This window comes from Mus musculus, chromosome 7 (genome assembly GCF_000001635.26).
Source record: "Mus musculus strain C57BL/6J chromosome 7, GRCm38.p6 C57BL/6J".
In the NCBI taxonomy this organism is placed as follows: Eukaryota; Metazoa; Chordata; class Mammalia; order Rodentia; family Muridae; genus Mus; species Mus musculus.
Window position 1 is genome coordinate 78,937,922 of NC_000073.6, and position 18,981 is coordinate 78,956,902.

The 18,981-nt window shown below is 47.1% G+C and overlaps 1 long non-coding RNA gene across 5 annotated transcripts; it reads right to left on the minus strand.

The window, feature by feature from the left end:
• Window positions 1-1,024: 1,024 nt before the first annotated feature.
• Gm31213 lies at window positions 1,025-16,558 on the minus strand. 5 transcript variants are annotated; one of them, XR_001778183.2, is made up of 6 exons: window positions 15,924-16,558; window positions 13,828-14,030; window positions 11,545-11,711; window positions 8,377-8,506; window positions 8,040-8,139; window positions 1,025-1,794 (listed from the first exon to the last, which is right to left on the minus strand). It is a non-coding gene; the product is annotated as a predicted gene, 31213 (long non-coding RNA). The 5 variants fall into 5 exon arrangements; XR_001778185.2 differs by lacking the exon at window positions 13,828-14,030; XR_882237.3 differs by having other exon boundaries at window positions 13,828-16,558.
• Between the last annotated feature and the right edge of the window lie 2,423 nt (window positions 16,559-18,981).

Here is an 18,981-nt window from a genome sequence, read left to right on the forward strand (position 1 = left end):
TGGCTTCAGATTCTTAACTCTTACTTGGTGCCAACCTTGTACTTTTATGCTAGAGACAAAGGGTAATGTCTCTCTCTCTTTCAATCCCTCCCTCTCCCTCTCTCTCCTTTCTCTCTTGCCTCTCTCTCACCCCCACCCCTCTCTCTCCACCAGACAGGCACCAGCTGTCTGGCTGACTAGAAGATTTACCACCTCTGTCATCTTATCTTCAGGATGTCGTTATAATCATCCCATTTGATAGATGATGAAACTGGGGCTCAGACCTATGTCATGCTATATTACCAAGATCACATGGCTCATGGCAGAGCCTGGAGTTTATTAATTTGTGTATATGATGTGTAATACTTTGTGTGTGTGTGTGTGTGTGTGTGTGTGTGTGTGTGTGTGTGTGTGTGTGTGCGTGTGTACATGTGTGTGCATGTGGAGGATAGAGGTAGAAATTGAGTGTCCTCAATTGCTCTCTACCTTATTTTTGGAGGCAAGGTCTTTCCCTAAGGCTGAAGTTCGCCAATCCTGCTAGATTCCTTGGAAGCCCCAGGGATCCCCCTGTCTCTGCCTCCTCAGTGGTAGGATTCCAGACACTTCCCACCATGCGTGGGTTTTGCTTTTTTAGTGTTTTCATTCACAAATCACATTTATTGTGCGTGTGTATGTGTGCACATGTGGGCGTGCAGGTCACGGTGTATGTGTAGGGGTCAGAGGACAACATGTGGAGTCTATAGTCACCTACCACGCAGACCCTGGGGATTGAACTCAGGTCAGCAGGCTTGGTGCCTTTGCCCAGTTAGGTCCCGGGGAGCCTCCCACAACCACCGTCTTTTTAATGTGGGTGCTGCAAATGGAATTCAGGTTCCTTTGCTTGCTTGTACAGAAGGAGGAACTTTATAGACTAAGCCAGTCCCACCCCCAACCCCACCCCAGCCCCCTAGAACCTTGCTTTTTAGGTAGTTCTGTACACTGTAAATGCTTGGCAGGTCAGAGGACCTTAGTGGACACTGAGTTCTCCCCTGCTGACTGAGGCCAGGGGTGTGTGTCTTGATCTGCCTGTAGGGCCCGGTTTAGGGGGTTTAGGGATTTTGCAGTCTGCCCCTCACCTCAGTTAGACACCTCCCAAAGTGTGAGGCAGCCAGAAAAAGCCAGAGACCTTCAGACAGGGGCCAACTGGAACCTGTATTACCCTTTCTTAGTCATCGCCTCTCTGTAGGGACTTCGGCCAACAGCCAGCAGTGCAGACAAGGGCGGCATGGACCTGCAGCCTGTGGCTGGCCCCCCGAGGGCGGGCAGCCAGATGCCCGCAGCTGCAGGAGAGAAGGACCCCTCTTCTCTTCACTCAAAGGTGGATTGACGAAGGCTGGCTCTGAGAATTTTTTTTTTTTTTCAAGAGGCACGTCGGGAGTGGTAGAATATGAACATCTGTGCCCTGGGTTCTGTTCTGGACTCGGCTCAGGCCACAGTCTGGAGCTGGCGTCTGCTGGAGACAGGCCTGCATCCTGCTGGCGGGTGGGTGGGGCTGCTTCTGGCCTGCTGGTTGAGGAAGGCAGCCGCTAGCCTCCACCCTCCGGAGCCCAGGAGGGCGGCGGGCATGGGAGGGCACACAGAGCTCGCAGGGTTGGGACACCAGGGTGCCTTCATGCACTGTGTATAGGAAAGGCTGGGGCAGGTCCTGGAGTCTCCGCAGGTACACTCCTCAGAGAAAGGCACCCCAGGCCACCTCTGCCTTTGGTGACAGGCCTTTGTGGCCATTAGTGGTGTTCTTCTCTACCCTTTATTCCAAATCCCAGCTGTTCGTCAAGGCTGCAAGACAATCCAAAAATTGTCTAGTCAACTGATTTTCCCCTGACCTTTTTTTTTTTTTCTAACTTAGCGTTGAATTTCCATTTGAAAAGGTAGTGTGCTATGCTGGGGATGTAGCTCAGTGGGCAGAGTGCTTCCCTAACGTGCACCACTAAGTCCTGGGTTTGAGCCCCAACACCGCACAAGCTAGGCACAGTGGTGTAAGTCAATAATTCCAGTACTCTGGAAGTTTAAGGTCATCCTCAGCCACCTATCCAGTTCAAAACCAGTCTAATAGAAAACAATGTATTTACATGGTTCACATTTTAAAATGCCATTAAATGGTATCAATCTATATCTAATCTATGTATCATCTATATCTATTTATCTCTACCATCTATATCCATATGCCAATATCATCTCTACCCAGCTTCATCTCCATCTGTCTCTCTGTCATCTATCTATGTATCTCACACTCAACCTGGATTTCACCTGCCCTTCTTTTTACCATCCCCTCCTACCTCAGCCCACAGTAAGATACATACTAGCGTCAGGAATACCCCTTCTTGGCCGGGTTTGTTTGGTGGCACACACCCTTTAACCTCAGTACTCAGAGGCAGAAGACAGATATTGTGAATTTGAGGCCAGCCTGGTCTACATAGAAAATTCTAGGCCAGCCAAGACTATATAATGAGACCCCGACTCTAAAAAACAAATCCTTATAGGGGTTTGATATGAAAATTGAGAATATGCTGATATGTTTGCTTTTATTACTTTATTTTACTATGTAATAAATTGTGGACAATATATTTGTTTATGTTCCCATTTTGTGTATAAACATTATTAGCACTAAGAAAGCATCTTGATTTCTCTTTTTTCCCCCTTCAGACATTGGGAAATTATTAAAGCACAAATAAAATGTTGGATATATATTGATCAGACAGTTATATTCTTTTAGAATCTTCATTTTCCCAACTGTATAATAGTCCCTTTGTGGCTGTAATACCATGTGCTTAACTAGACCTTAAAGAGGAACACCTAGGTTGTTTCAGTCTTCCTGTGTGAAGGCTTCATTCATGCTAGCTTGTTCTGGCTAGAAAAGACTTAAGTACCTAAGGATAACGCTCAGCTTGCAAAGTCAACCATCCATGCCAGGCCTCAGAAGAAATACACAAAAACCTTAGGGGCCCATAAGACACAGCTTGTAGGTCACAATTTCAGCCCTGTCTGATCATTTCATAGGTGGAAAGCTAAGGTCTTAGATTAGGGCCAAGGCTGGTTGGAGGTCACAGGGGCTGCAGAACAGATCTGGCTCTGCTCATCACCCCATCTGCAGTAATAGCAGAAAGCCCAGACCAAGGCTCCGAGGCCACTTGTCTAGAAGGACAGATAGGGTTACTATGGCCACAGGGATAGGGCATCTGGCCATCAACCACAGATCTAGCCACAAGCCTATCCGTGGAGCCAGCTGTACTCAGACTCGAGCTTCTCTGGACCAACCCATAGACATAGATAGGCACAGACCCAGCCATGGCACACAGCCATAGATACAACATGGATCTAGCTGTGGGCCCCATTCTGGATCTGGCCCTGGACATAGCTCAGTCACAGACTGATCCCCAGTTCCAGTTCTACCCATGGACCTAGACTTGAACCAAGCCATAAACATAGTCCAGCAGTAAGAGAGATAGTCAGGCAGAGGAGGCAGGCAAAAGGGAAGGGCAGCCAAGGTATATCTAGATGGTGAGGTCTCTCAGATTGGAACACAAGGAACTCTATCACCACCTATTCCCCTGTCATCCACAGAGATCTGATTCACTCAGCAGTAGTGTGACCTCCTTGGGGATAACACAGAAGATTTGGTCCACCTGGGGTGGGTATGACATAGCTGTGGCCGGAGGATGCTAGTCAGGAGGGTGTGCCAGTGGAAACACCGATGGTCCAGGAAGTGGGAAAACTTTGGTGCATTATTGGATAAACACACGGTGGCTCTAGACAAGCCATCCTCGGCCTCATGATCTTGCTTTACTTCCTGTATGACAAGAGGGTTGGGATAAATGGGGATTTAGTGAAAGGACTAGACCTTGGCTTTGGAGTTAGGACAAACGACCCTTAATTGCCACTATGCAGGGAGAGTGTGGAGCAGCTGTCGTCAGGAATCACGTCATAGGCTTGGACAATGAGTGCTTTACAGGCGCCCCAACGGAGCCTATTTCTCAGCATTCTTGTGCTAAAGCAGAGGGGAAGGTCTGAGATGGAATTTCTCACCAGCCTTCAAAGTCAGGGAAGCAGGCACCCTGGGTTGCTTCAGTGTGGTTTAGGAAAATATAGACATAGGGTCTTTGTGAAATAAATGCATACCAACACCATGAGATGTGTCTGGGATGGAGCCATTACCTGGGAGCCTCCTGACCTGAGCCTGGTGGCTCCTGGGGGCACATGAGGAATGAATGTGTGCCTCTTGTGGGTCTCTCCTTGACTCCCTGATGAGCTGGCTCCTATAGCCTAGCTGGCAAAGGCTCTGTTGTCTTGTGGCTGGGAATCAGACAGAAAAATGGTTTATAATCTCCTAACTATTGGTGACCATAAAGGACCCAGCCTCATGCCGCACAGGCAGAGAAATGCGCGGTCTTAAAGAAAGTTCACAGGCACTGACAACTCTCCTTCAGGAGCCAAGAGTATTCTGGGAAGGATCCAACTACTTCGTTCTCAAGGCTAGGCTATGGCCCTAGAGGAAAACGCACTCGTGCTCAGGACCTGGGGAGAATGTCGGTATGGGTGAAGATTGGTGTATGTCAGTGTGTTTAGGCCCAAACACCTGCTTGGAAGCTTCTGAGCTCTAGGTGGCTCTAGAGTAATCTGGACCCCATGGTTTGGTATTGATGACCCAGAACCCTGTGATGAAATACCCAATCCGGTTACTCACCCCACCTAGCACCCTTAGTTTCTCATGGGCTGGTCTTATCCCACATCTCAATCTGGGTGTGGTCTGGCCTCGGATCATGAACAAAAGTTGGCTTCTTTATGTTACATGGTTATCCTGGGGACCCAGTATAGCTCAGTCCTTATCTATAACTACAAACCTTTAAGGCTGTGAAAATTAAAAGATATGGGCTGGAGACATGGCTCAGTGGTTAAGGGCACTGACTGCTCTTCCAGAGGTTTTGAGTTCAATTCCCAGCAACCACATGGTGGCTCACACCATCTGTAGTGGGATCTGATGCCCTCTTCTGGTGTGTCTGAAGAACAGCTGCAGTGTACTCACATAAATAAAATAAATAAATAAAATATCTAAAAAAATGAAAGATATAAAGAGTTAATTGACCAACACTTGACCTATAAACTATTTTTAAAAATATAGTAAATATACATTTTTACCTCAAGAAGTTCACCTTAGTTTCCTAGGCTGGCATTAACAAATTACCACAAAGTCAGTGACTTAGAAACCTCAGAAACTTCTGGATGCAGTGAACTGCCTTATGCCAGTACTGGGAAAGCGGAAGCAAGAGGACCACATGCTACGGTAATGTGATGCTCTTAAGAAAGTATGAGGGGCTGGGAGGGTCCTTCAGTGAACCGCTTCCAAAGCAAGTATACAAACCTGAGCTCAAGCTCCAGAACCTACGTAAAGAAGCTGAGCACAGTGATGCATGCTTGCAGTCTCAGCACGGAGAAGGCAGAGACAGGAGAACGCTTGAGGTTCACTCACCAACCAGCCTAGCTCACCACTGAGAAGTCCAGTCTCAGAAAACAAGGTGGGTGGCACCTGGCATACATTTGTCATACATCACATCACATGTGAATGTGTATCTACGTACACATGTGCATATCAGCACACATGTACAGAGAGAGAGAGAGAGAGAGAAGGGAGGGAGAGAGGGTATGGGGTAGGCTGTGCTGTCTCTAGAGCCTGCAACTCCTCCTTTAGAGTTTCTGGGGACTTTTCGTTTGTTTGTTTTTGTTTTTGTTTTTATTTTTGTTTTGGTTTTGTTTGTGTGTGCAGCCAAAGCATTGCCATCTCTGCTTTCATCCCCCCAACATCCTTCTGTCTGTCTGCAAAGACCATAGTTCCCCAATTAGGGTCACATCCTGAGTTCCTAGTGGCCAGGAGCTCAGGGAGTTATTATCCAGCCCCTGCAGTTCTCTTTCTAACCCACCATCCTTCCCTTCATGATGCCTATTCTAACATGTTCAGCAGCGTTCTGAGTATTTGCTCATAGTTCTTGCAAACCAGTGCCCTTCTGGTTGATGTCCTAGCAGTCCTGTCGGGCCTGTGGTCCTGTCGGTCCTGTTGGTCCTAGTGGTGCTGTCAGTCCTGTCATCGGTCCTGTCATTGGTCTTATTGGTCCTGTCAGTCCTGTCTGTCCTGTCCCCTGTCGGTCCTGTCTGTCCTGTCCATCCTGTCTGTCCTGTCCGTCCTGTCTCTCTCCACTCACAGTGGATTGTTTCCTGTGGGTTTGTCAGTCCTGTAAACCCAGCTCTGGTTGGCTGGACTCCTTTGTCTTGTGGAAATTCCTTGTCGCCTGGGTTTGGGAGCATCTGGTCAGAATACATTTGCACGAGCCCCTCTATGGGCCCTGCAGGGCGTGACACTAATTTAGGTAACTCATGTGGTTAATTCCTCAGGCAAGGATTTGGAGATCTTAGAGGCCATGAATACTTTGATCAAACCCCATGTGAAGGACAAGCTTGGAACTTTCTTTCTCTTTGGGGGTCTCTTTTTAGTGTGGCAATGTTGAGCAAGACAGTACATCGTATGTAGCCTAAGGTGGATGGGAGCTCATTGCATAGCTCACAATAGCCCCAAACTCATGGCGATTCTCCTGCCTCAGCCTTCTGAATGTTGGGATTACAAATGTGTGACACTTCTTGGATTCTGTTATCCAAATCTCACACGGGGTGAGACAGACTGAAGCCCTGCTCTTTCTTCTTGTCACTAGCTGTGTCCTCTGGCCTTGTGTGTCCTGGCTTTATTTAGGTGTCTTGGTGGCAGCCTATTAGCTTGTATCCTCCTAAGCTTTACTACCTAGCCCAGGTAAACATAAAGACTTTGGGCTGCAAGATGCTAGCCTCATTTCTACCTTGCCATGCATCGTCCATCAGCATCCCTCTCACTTATGATCCGTAAGCTCCCTGAGCAAATCGCTTTACCTGAACACTACCGAACCTTTGCCTCACTAACACTAACTTCTCCTCTAAGACGTGACTCCCCCATCACCTCTTCTGGGAAGCCCTCCCAGACTTCGCAGTTCTATCTCACAGGGCTTCTGAGTCTTTCCCTGCCACAAAGCAGTGTGGCCTGGGCAGGATCTCACAAGTTCCATAGATTTTACATAGCACCCTGAGCCAGGTAGGCAATGATGAGGGCACGTCAGGGGCAGCAGATAGGACATAGCTTGAGAGCCTGGATGCTGGGCAGGAAGGCACACATGAGCTATTAAGGACCATGCTTTTTTGAAGCTGTCTAAGGAACAGCTCCACTGAGTGGCTAGTGGGCTATTGGAAGAAAAATGCAGTGGATACCAGAAAAGCCAGGTCACTGGTTTGGGGGGGCTTGTTTCACAAGCCAGGGGTGTGCCTTATTGAATGGCAGCTTGAGGACAGGAAATGAATATTTATAGAATGTTTAGGAATCAAGTCTTAGTAATAAGGGAAATTCAAGAACTCCGGGTCTTTGGAACACCTTAGTACAGAAATAGCTTTCTCTGTCTCTCTGGGCTCCTTAGCCATCCTCTGAATCCTCTAAGACCCTGGTAATTGCTTCTTGTCTACTCACACCCACCTCCCCTATACCCTGAGAGCTCAACAGTGAATACTTTGGGAAAGAAGTGGCAGAGAAGGAGACCTGGGCCTGAGCCCAAGTTCAGAGCAGTGAACTTGGTTCCCGTCATCTGCCATCTCCTCCATAAACTTCTCAAATAGCTGTCATCATTCCTTAGTCCCCCCTCCAGCCTGTCCCATCACCTGTGCCTGGGTATGTGCTTCAACATGGGTTGGATTTTTTTTTTAATTTAATATAAAATTCTGTGGCAGGAGAGCCAACTCCAATGAATGACCACACAGTCAAAAGTGACAAGGACCCTTTTCACAGTCCTGCTGCATGGAGCTGGCCAGGCGGCTGAAGGGCGCCCTTGGTGAATCAGCTTATGTTAGAGGGTCAGTCATTCTAAGCCTTTCTCTGCCCTGGGAGTCTGAACACAGACAGCTACAGTCAGATGATCTGGGTAGGGGTGTCTCTGCTGTCCCGAGGGAAAATATATTCTTACCTGTGATTCCTGGGTTGAGTTGTTCATTTAACCAGATGGCCCGTGTCTGGTCTCGGGTGCTGCTCTAGCCCAGGAATCCAGCGACGGCAGAGGCTGGGTGCTAGGAGATAAGATGAGATACCTATAAGATATGTTACCTATAACAGTGGAGCAGGGGGAAGTTAATACAAAAAAGACACAGAAAGCAGGTCGGGGCCATGGAATGGAGAACGATTGGTCAATCTCCTCCCTGGAGGTGCCTTTTCATCTGAGAGTTGCAGTGGAGAAGGAAGTAACAAGGATCCTAGTTGAAAGAACGACCTATGTAAAGGCCTTAGGGAGGGAACAAAGTGCTTACCAGAATGTGAGTCGCAAGGTTACTGGAAGTGGGGGATGAACAGTCTCCCAGGAAGCTCGAACACTTGAGATGGGATGTCACAGATAGCTCATGAACCAGCACTCATGTCTGTGTGGCTCACTGGCGAAACCTAATCATGAAGGCAAGACTGAGGTCTGAGCTTAATCTACCATTGTGCCAAACAGCCATGCGCTGTGTCAAGCACTGGGGAACAAGCGATGTTCTGTCCTGCACTTGAGGAGGACTTAGGGTCCAGATGTGCAGTCCAGAGGACAATCGAGAGGAAGATGGATGGGGCAGAAACAACTTCCCAAGAGAATCTTCAGCAGGATCGAGATGGAGGTGATATGTCTTTTGTGGCACCTGAGGCAGCTGGAGCAGGGAGGCTGTGAGCTGAGGGCAGAGAGCTGCCTGGAAAGGAGATGCGTTACAGTGGAAGGTACTGCTGGAGCCTTCCCATGCAACACTGCTCCTCACAGAAGACAGTCTGAGTCAGCAGTCCCCAAAAGTGCTCCAGGGAGCACCCTTCACTCAAGATGCTTCTGGAAGAAAGGCTTCTCTGACCTCGTTGGTTATGAAAACACTCCCTCCTATGTTCCCCTTCGGATAGTTTTATAATATATGTGATATACTTAAGATTTTAAGGAGCCTGAGAGTGCAGCTAATGGTAGAGCCTTGTCAAGCATGCATAAGGCCCTAGATTTGATCGACAATGACCCCCCCCCCATAAAAGTCCCATGAACTCTTGTGATAAACCTGGCCTATTGCCTACCCTCACTCCCTTTATTGAAAATAGATTTTAGGTGGGCAGTGGTAGAACAAGTCTTTAATCCCAGCACTTGGGAGGCAGAGGCAGGAGGTTCTCTGAGTTCAAAGCCAGCCTGGTCTACAGTTAGAGTTCCAGGACAGCCAAGGCTACATAGAAACCCTGTCTTGAAAAAAGAAAAAAGAAAATGAAAATATTTTTCACATAATATATCCTGATTATGGTTTTCCCTCCCTCTATTTCTCCCAATTCCCCTCTACCTCCCCTCCCGTGAGGATCCACCCCTGTTCTGTCTGTCAGAAAATAAATAGGCTTTTAAGGGATAATAGTAAAACAAAATATAATAAGATGAAACAAAAACTAACATTGGAATTGGACAAAACAAACAAACAGAAGGAAAAGGGTTCAAGAGAAGGCACAAGAATCAGAGACCCGCTTACTTGTGGGTCATGCCCTGGAATCTCATAAAGACGCTAAACTGGAAGCCATAACATATACACACAGGACCTGGTGCAGACCCATGCTGGCCCGGAGCTCACTGCCCCAGCCTCTGTGAGTTCACATGAGCTTTAACATGTTGATTTAGAGAGCCTTGCTCTCCTGGTGTCCTCCACTCCCCACCCCCTGGCTCTTATACCTTTCTACCTGGCCTACTTTTTAAATCGAGGTTTTCTCCCAAAGTATTAATATTTTGGCATGGAGCCTCATTACATTGCAATGCATGTTATTATTGTATGGGACTTGTATAGATCAGAAATTCCCACTATCACAAGTTCCTCACTTACCCAAACTCTTATAAACCTATACCTTCTTTAAAACTAAATAAAAACTACAGGGCTGAGAGTGAGAGACAGCTCAGCAATAGGAGCACTGACTGCTTTTCCAGAGAACCCAAGTTTGATTCCCAGCACCCACATGGTGTCTCAAAACCATCTGTAACTCTGGTTTCAGGGGACCCAACACTTTCTTCTGGACTTCCTGGACACCAGGCACACTTGTGGTGCCCAAGACATCCATGCAGGCAAAATCCCCCCCCCCCCAAAATAGTAAGATATAAGATAAAAATTTTATAAGCAAAATCAGAACAAAGCCAGGCGTGGTGGCACAGCGGTAGTCCTAGCCCTTGGGAAGCAGAAGCCGGCAGGTGAAGATTTAGGGCCTCCAAAGTCTAGGTAGGATCTAGGGAGGCTGCCCTGTATGCAAGTGTTCGGTTGGCCTGGGTATATAGCAAAACTCTGTCTTAAAAAAAAAAAGTCCCAGAAAATTAAAGACATGAAATGAAAATGAAAATAAAATACAAATTCCTATTTGCAAGGTTAGAGCTGACGAACAGAAAAGTTACATCTCAAAAGAAAAATGTAAATAGATCAAAAAGAAGGTATGAGCAAAGCAAATTATCACCACACAGTACCTTTGTGCTTTGTAAAAATACATTTTGCTAATAACTACAGGAAGTTGCTATTGTTGTCATGGACTTGTGTCATTCCCGCCGGACAGGACTCGTATTTACAAGGTCAACTGATTTCCAGCCACGTTTTCAATGAGTAAAGAGAAATCTTTTTCAAGTTCTTAGGACTCTATTCCTCACCTGGGCATGAGAGTGGGAGGGGTTGCCTCACCCCTCACAGGGCCTGTGAGAGCTGCCTTCACCTTGCCCGGGCAGCACAGTAGAGCTGGCCTCGGTGGTGTGGACTTGGATGAGCCTGTCCTGAGGATCTGGGTTCAGGAGAGATGGCCCACTCCTGGCCTGGGCAATGCAGAAGAGTTGGCCCTGGTAGCCGGGCACAGAAGAGCTGGCACAGCTGAACAACCCAGCTATGACTGAGGCCCACATCCAGGACTTTGAATTGGCCCACTCCTACATCTACCCTATTGATAAACTACTAGAGTCTTGATTCCTGGAACACACCTAATAGAGGCAGACAGCAGTTCCTGCAAATTGGCCTTTGACCTCCACAAGCACACTGTAGCACATATGTGACCCCCCAGAGCCCTCCTAAATAAACACATAGAAATGTAATGAAACCGACCAAATATATTTAGAAAACTTTTCAATATTTAAAAGCTTTCAGAAGAAATACAGGAGATCACAGTCATGATTTAGGTTCATGCTGAAAACGCAGAAGGCAATAACTGTAAGAGAAAGATTTTCTAAATTAGATTTGTTAAAATTAAAAGCTTCTGGTTGAAATTGTAGCTCAATGGCCCAGCCCTTGTCTATTCTATTGGAAGCCTGGGTTTCATCCACAGACTGTAAAAAAATTAACTAAAAGCATCTGTTCACACACACACACAAAAAAAAGATGGAGAAAATGAGAGGCTACACATTGGAGACAATTGTCTGCAAAATTTGTATCCTAGATGTGGGCATGAAACGTCTTGGGTCCTCAGTCAGAACTCACCCTTATGCAGAAGTCCCCAGGGGGCAGAAGAGTACTAGTGGGCCACAGTCTTGAGTCAGAGAGATGACGTTCCACATTCATTCATCCCCATGGCCTTCTTTTCTTTATTTGACACGGGTAGAATGGAGCACACCATCATAGGATCCAGTAGAAGGTACCAAGGGAAGCTTTAGGGAGGGAAGACACTGTTGAACCAAGAATTACTGGGGCCAGTTGTCAGAACAATCTCATGAGGCAAGGGATGAGGAGAAGTGACAGTGACGGTGTCAGAGAGGAGGGGGGAGGGCAAGGGAGGGAGAGGGTGTGTCCAACAGAAAGGAGGTATTCTCAGCCTAAAATACATGAAGCATTTATAGTGGGAGATGATGTGCATTCATGATCAGAAAAGTAATGATAACAGGGAAGAATCTAGAATAGTGGTACCCAACCTTCCTAATGCTGCAATTCTTTGATACAGTTCTTTATGTTGTGGGGACCTCCAACCATAATTATTTTTTTATAACTGTAATTTTTCTACTGTTATTAACCATACTGTAAATATCTGATATGCCAGATATCTGATATGCCATCCCTGTAAAAGAGACATCTGACCTGCAAAGGGATCACAACCCACAGGTTGAGAACCACTGATTTAGGAGCTTTTCCTAGTATTCCGATAGTGGCAACTATCCAGTCACAGGATAATAGCATGCCTGAATTATAGCAGTCACTGTAATCCACCTATGACTCTCTTGGTAGCTGTTAAATAAGGGCAATACATGTTAACTTCACAATGTCTGTGAGGAGAGATGGGGGCCATGACTCCTGTAGAAGGGCTCTGGGAGACACTCTGTGTGTGTGTGTGTGTGTGTATGTGTGTGTGTGTGTGTGTGTGTGTGTATGTGTGTGTGTGTGTGTGTGTGTGTGTGTTTTACAGGGGTAGAAATAGATGTGAAGCACTGGCCACATTGGGATGCAAATAAGCTTACAGCTTATGTATAGAGAGGGCACGTAGGACCACTGGAGGGACCAGGCCACTCACTTGAGTCATGGCCCAGGAATTCCACTCTCTTGATAAATTCTGAGAGTGAGAAGGGGAAAGGTGACTGACTGTTGTGTGAGGGTTCCAGGGACTGGAAGGGTGCATGCCTCCCTCCCAGAGCTCACAGGCAGCCCAGCCACAGAAAGGATGATGAACTAAAATGTCTGGGAGTCTCAGATGGACAAATATAAGTGGTGATGACTGCAGTCACTCAGAGGCAGATGTTCCTTCAAACCAGCAAGAAAGTGACCATGAAACTGTAGTGTGTAAGGTGCCACTCACAGTGCCCTCACTCAACAGCAATGCACAACACTATCAAAGACAGAGACTATCTTGGAGGTCTCTGATCTTGTCTTAGCCCACTTCCTGGTGCTAGAACAGAAGAGTAGGCTGGTAATTTATAATGAAAAGGAAATTGTCTAATTCACAGATCTAAAGGCTGGGAAGTTCAAGGTTGGGCGGCCACAAAGGCTGAAGTCTTCTTTTGTTTTTTGCTGAGGGGACACTGTAGAGTCCTGAGATGGCTCAGGGAATCACATGGCCTAAGAGTCTCTTTACTTCTCCGAGTCCCTTTCTCTTTATTTACAAAGTAGGACAATTATGATAATTCCCACCTTGTTTGAAGGATTGTTCTTAATATTAAATGAGATATTACACTTAAATAACTTTCCATTGGTAAGTTCACCCTTAATATTACTCATCATCACTGTGGTGGTTTGAATATGCTTGGCCCAGGGAGTGGTACTATTAGGAGATGTGGCCTTATAGGAATAGGTGTGGCTTTGTTGAAGGAAGGGTGTCATTGTGGGGGTGGGCTTTGAGACCCTCCTTCTAGCCACATGAGAGCCCGTCTTGCCTTAGTGGCCTTCAGATGAAGATGTAGAACTCTCAGCTCCTCCTGCACCATGCCTGCCTGGATGCTGCCATGCTCCCACCTTGATGATAATGGACTGAACCTCTGAACTTGTAAGCCAACCCCAGTTAAATGTTGTCCTCATAAGAGTTGCTTTGGTCATGGTGTCTGTTCACAGTGTAAAACCCTAACTAAGACAATCACCACCATCTACCATAATCAACATTATCATCACAACCACCACCACCACCACCATTATTGCTATCACCACCACCACCACCATCATCATAATTGCAAGAGAAACTGCTTTCCTATCAGTAAGCAGGAAACAACCTGATGGTTGTTTGTGGGATCCTGAGTCTTTCTTCCATCCACACTGATTTCATGACTACTAGTGATTGAGTCACACCTGCAGAGTCTGGATGTACAGGCTGAATCCATTCTTAACCTTCTCATTGGGGTTAGTCCTGTTGCACAAAGGCACAAGACCACTTCACGGCAGAGTCAGCATCAGAATCCCGTGTCCAAGATCTAGCTCCTCCTTTGGGATCTGCAGGGGAAAACACACACACACACACACACACATACACACACACACACACACACACACAGCTACAAGGGAGCTGATGTCAGTCATATGTTGAGAAGCGTGGCTATTGTAATACCCAAGAACACATGCAAAGTTAACACATCCCTCTGAAGCGTGGGGGAACACGAATACTTAGGGGTGATACAAGGAACCAGTCTCTGGCTGAGACCAGGGGAATTGAATGTGAGGCAGAGTGCTGCCCCTTTATATACACCAACTTCTGATTAGAAATTAAGGTGGGTCACGAACTTGCATGGTAGAAAATTCAAACCCAGGAAGCTCAGAAATGATGGTCTTGTGGGTCCATGGACATGTCCCTCCAGTGTGAAATATCACCCTCACCACCTTGCACTAAAGCCTGCCTTAGTTACTTTTTTTCCGTTGATGTGATGAAATGTTCTGACAAAAGTGGCTTTGGGGGAAAGGGTTTATTTGGTTCGACAGGTCAAGGGTGCAGTCCACTGTGGTATTGACATCATGGTGGCAGGAGCCTGAGGGGGCTGCTGGTCACATTGCCCTCATGGTCAGGAAGCAGAGGGAGGTGAATGCTGGCACCCAGCTGGCTTCCTCCTTTATATATGGTGCAGGACCCAAATCTAGGTACCGTCTACTTTAAGCGTGGGTCTTCCTACCTCAATTAACTCACTCAAGATAATTCCTCACACACGTGCTGCTTGTGTTAGGAAGAGACTAACCTAGCCAAGATAATTTCTCACAGGCATGCTCAGAAGCTAACCAAATCCAGATACCCTTTCATAGGTTGTCTGGAGGCCTGTCTCCTGGATGATCCTGTTATTGACAATCAACATCCACCATCATAGAGTCAAACTTTCCTTTTAAACAAAGTCTCACATAGCCTTGACTGGCTTCCCATGCCCTAAGACTTTGAATATCTGATCCTTGTGTCTCCAGGGCACTGGTATTACAGGCGTGTGTTACCATACCTGGTGAATGCAGCACTGGAGATCAAACCCAGGGCTCCCTGAACGCTAGGCAAGCCCTCTACCAACATTCTCAGCTCCAGAGCCCAACTTGGTGTTCCTTTGGCTCAGAGTGGCATGCCCAGAATTCCACACACGCTTAGGATAGCCCTTGTAGACACTGCAGAGCTCGTCTAGCCTCCAGGACCAAAGCATGGCATAGGGAGTCATGCCAGACTTATTACTCAAATAAACCTCCAATCTGGGGGCCGGAACAGCAGCAATTATTTAGGTATTCTTGGAAACGTTGAAACTTTTTTTTATCCTACTTCGTCTGTACTAATTTTTTCCTCTGGGTTTCTGAACAGACTTGCATAGCCTCTCTCTCAGCTCCACCCCTTTCCCCTGTCACACACCACAGGAACATGGAAAAGAAACCCAGGCAGAGACGGTCTCTGTGGGTTCAGAGAGAGCCTACGGTCCTAGGGAACTTGAGTCCTTCCTCTGAGATATATGCTCCACGTGGTTGATTCCAATTTCCCTGCAAAGCATGGCTGGTGGAGGAGGCAGTGTTGGGGTGGTGTTGGGGATTAGGCTGAGAGAACTTTTTTGTCTTCCAGTGGCTTAAGTTCTCTGAACGGTGGCCCAGTGAGTTTGGCCAGTTTGATCACAGGGAGTCGAACCAGGGGTACCCTGTACCCTCACATGCACTAAGTAGTATCCTGTGTCTGTATCCAATAAGGCAGAGAGACTCCCATCACCTCCTGAATGACTCCAGTCATTTCCTGAGCTGCATGTACAGGTGCCTCTCCTGGAGTAGCCCCTGGTCACTTTCTGCCCCGCCCCCCGCAACACCACTCCCCAGCAGCTGCTCCGCCTAGCATCTTCCTTCCATGCTAATGACTACTGGAAGGTAGGCTCCGGTGGCAACTGTCTTTCTGTCTAGTGGCTTTTACTAGAGGTCCCCTGTGACATCACTTCCTCCCTCTGACTTACCTCTCTTCCATTCTCAGCGCCCAAGAGTAAGAGAGCTAATTCAAACAAGTCGTGGATTTTCATGTTAAAGTAGCCTTCAGCAGAGAGGCAACAACCGCTTCTGGAAAATGTTAACGCTTTCCTGTTGTATGCCAAGCCCTCTTGGAGCCCAGGTTCAAACGAAACTTCATCTGCAATATGAGGGGTTGGCTGGTCCCTTCGAGCCCTTCTGGCTCTGACAGCTCACGGTACTATGAAAAGAAAGCCGGATTGGGCCCCACCCCCATCCTCAGGGGCAAGGCGGGAGTGGAGGGGGGAGCTGAGGGCCACTTCTGGTTGGCAGTGGTGTTGTCCCAAATAAAGTGGCTGTGAACCAGTTTTTTTATTTTAGACATTGCAGCTGACGGATTAATTTCTATTTTATGGGATGCACTCTGAATAATTCCAGGAAAAATCACCCGTCAGCACCTCACTGACGTCACCAGCCACCACTTAGGAGGCTCCAGCACCTCACACCTTAGCCTAGTGGCTGTCTTTGGGCAGGCTTGCCCCAGGTGGGAAGGAGGGTGTTATGTTTGGGGCCCTCTGTTGCCATGGAAACCATGAGTCTCCCTTTCATCCATTTTCAGGAGGTTTGAGTTTCAGAAGGCTCCCACCTGCCAATCCTCAGACTTGAAATCCATGTAAGCAAGTCTGTTGTTCCTAAAGATACCTTGAAGGTAGGTAGAGCTCTGCTTCCTGGATAGACAGACAGACTCAATATGGGGCGGGGGATTGGCCTTCATTGTTTTATAATTTGGCCTTGGGGGATGTTACTATTCATTTATTTATTATGGGATTTCTCTATTTGGATAGTCTTCTCCCACGCTCTTAAGCTCTTTGTTAAGAATTTCAGATCCCTCTTCTCTGCCTTTCTTTCCTCTGCCCTTTCGCCCTTCCCCCCTCACAGACAGAGAGGGGTGAGACTTGCAGTCATTCCAGTTGGGAAGCCAAAACCACTGAACAGAAAAATATGTTTAGAGGAGAGCCGCCAGGAATGAGAGGAACCACAGCGAAGACCCGCAGCAGCTTCTAGGTCCACAAAACAGAGGGTACTCTTCCCACCACAGGGTTGCTTTATAAGAATCCTGGGACCCTCAAGCCGGAGAGGTGGCCTCATCCAGCCAGGAGGTCAGTGTTAGTGACTTTCCTTCAGAGCTGGAGGTGTCCATCCATTCCTTAGTCCACTGGGCAGTCAATTCCATGCTCTTAGAACTCTCACTTGAAAAGCAACCTTACATCCTTGCTGTGATCGTACCCGCCGACAGCAGGTCTGTCCTCATGCAGGGGAACATGCAGTCTGAGTGAGAGCGCAGATGGAAGTACTCACAGCAACAGCCACATTGTCCTCCTTTGGCAAATAATACCCTTGATTCTCTTCAGCAATCATGATGTTTCCAGATCCTCCACCATCCTGGATACTCGCCTCTGGTCACTTGCCAGACTCTCTTTAATGCTGTGGCAGAGCCCCAGACATGATCCTTCAGGGAGCTGAGTGGATGGGTGGCAGATGTCAGGACAAGCCCAAACCCAGAGTTGCAAAAATCTACATGTGCATGCCACACCAGACACTGGCCATGGGGACACATCGTTTCCTGCCACTGAAGATAATTTTTAAGGGGCTGGCGGATGCTGCGGTATGTCGTGTACTGTGGAACCTCATACTATTTATCCTTCTATGTGTCTCTAGAGTATCTCAATATAATTGGAAGTGATTTCGTTTTCATTCAGTGGCCCCTTAGTAGTAATTACTCAAGATCCCATCAATGAGAAGGAGGAAAAGTTGTGACAAGGAGTGACTTAATCACTACCCGTGAGGATATTAAAATGGATAATCTGTAAAGGCCTACCCCACCCAGATGGTCCTAGGCAGTTTTGAAAGCAAAAAGCCCTGTCACAGATGATCTATGGTGGGAGGAGTTTGTGTGAATTTGACTCCTTGTGCCTGGTTTATCGATCATTCATGAAGCCATTCCTTCAACAAGTATACTGACCAAGCAGTGTTGTGTACCAGCTCAGTTCAAGAAGGACACAGTGTGAAGGCCACAAGATGGCAGGAGGTAAGGAGCTTGCTGGTGTGTGGAGGAAGGTCTCCAGCTGAAGCATCCAGCCATGATAACTCAGGTGCTTGGGCTGAAGGAAGCAGACACCAGGTAGAAACCAGCAGAAGGCTCTTTCTGAGATACTATTCCATCCATTCCATCCCAGCATGACTGGATGCTCCATGGTAGGGCACAGGCTGTATTTCAGGAGACCCTGTCCTGAGAGAATCCTATTTAGACATTTCCATCGAGGTGACCATACCGATGGATCCTGCTACCCTTGTAGATCCAACCACCGAGAGCCACAAAGTATGAACTGAACTGAAAACCCACTCCTCTTTGTCTTCCAGAGCACAGCCAACTCTTCATTAGATCCTTCCATCATGACTGTCCCTTGTCTCCGGTCTCCCACCTTTCTGTCTCAATATTCTTCAGAGCACATCCAGTTTTCTTTTCTATAGACTTCAAATAATTGAAGTCGCTGTCACCATGTTGAGCATAATAAGCCAGAAACAAAAAGACAAATTCCCTCAGGTCTAATTTGTATAAGGACATTAAGGAACCTAATTTCAGGCTGTCAGTGTGGCTCAGTTGGTAGTGCTTGATTCCCATGCACGAGGCCCCAGATCAATTTCCAGCATCACCATGGCAACACAGGGATGTAATCTATGAACTCATGAGGTAGAGGCAATAGAATTAGAAGTTCAAGTCATCCTCGTCTATATAGTCAATTCATGGTTAGTTTGGGCTATATGAGACCCTGTCTCATAAAAGAAAAGTACTGATCTTCTAGAAGCAGAGAGCAATTATCATGTGAGACTGGGGAGGGTGGAGATGGAGGGTCGTCAGGTGACAGGTATCAGAAAGCAGCTGGAGAAGAGGGCTAAGTTCTAGCATGTTACAATAGTAAGGTTTATTATATATATTGTGTGTGAAAAAATACAAGAAAGATTTGAAATTCTTCAACACAGAGAACTAACAGGCCTTTTGTCTGTTTG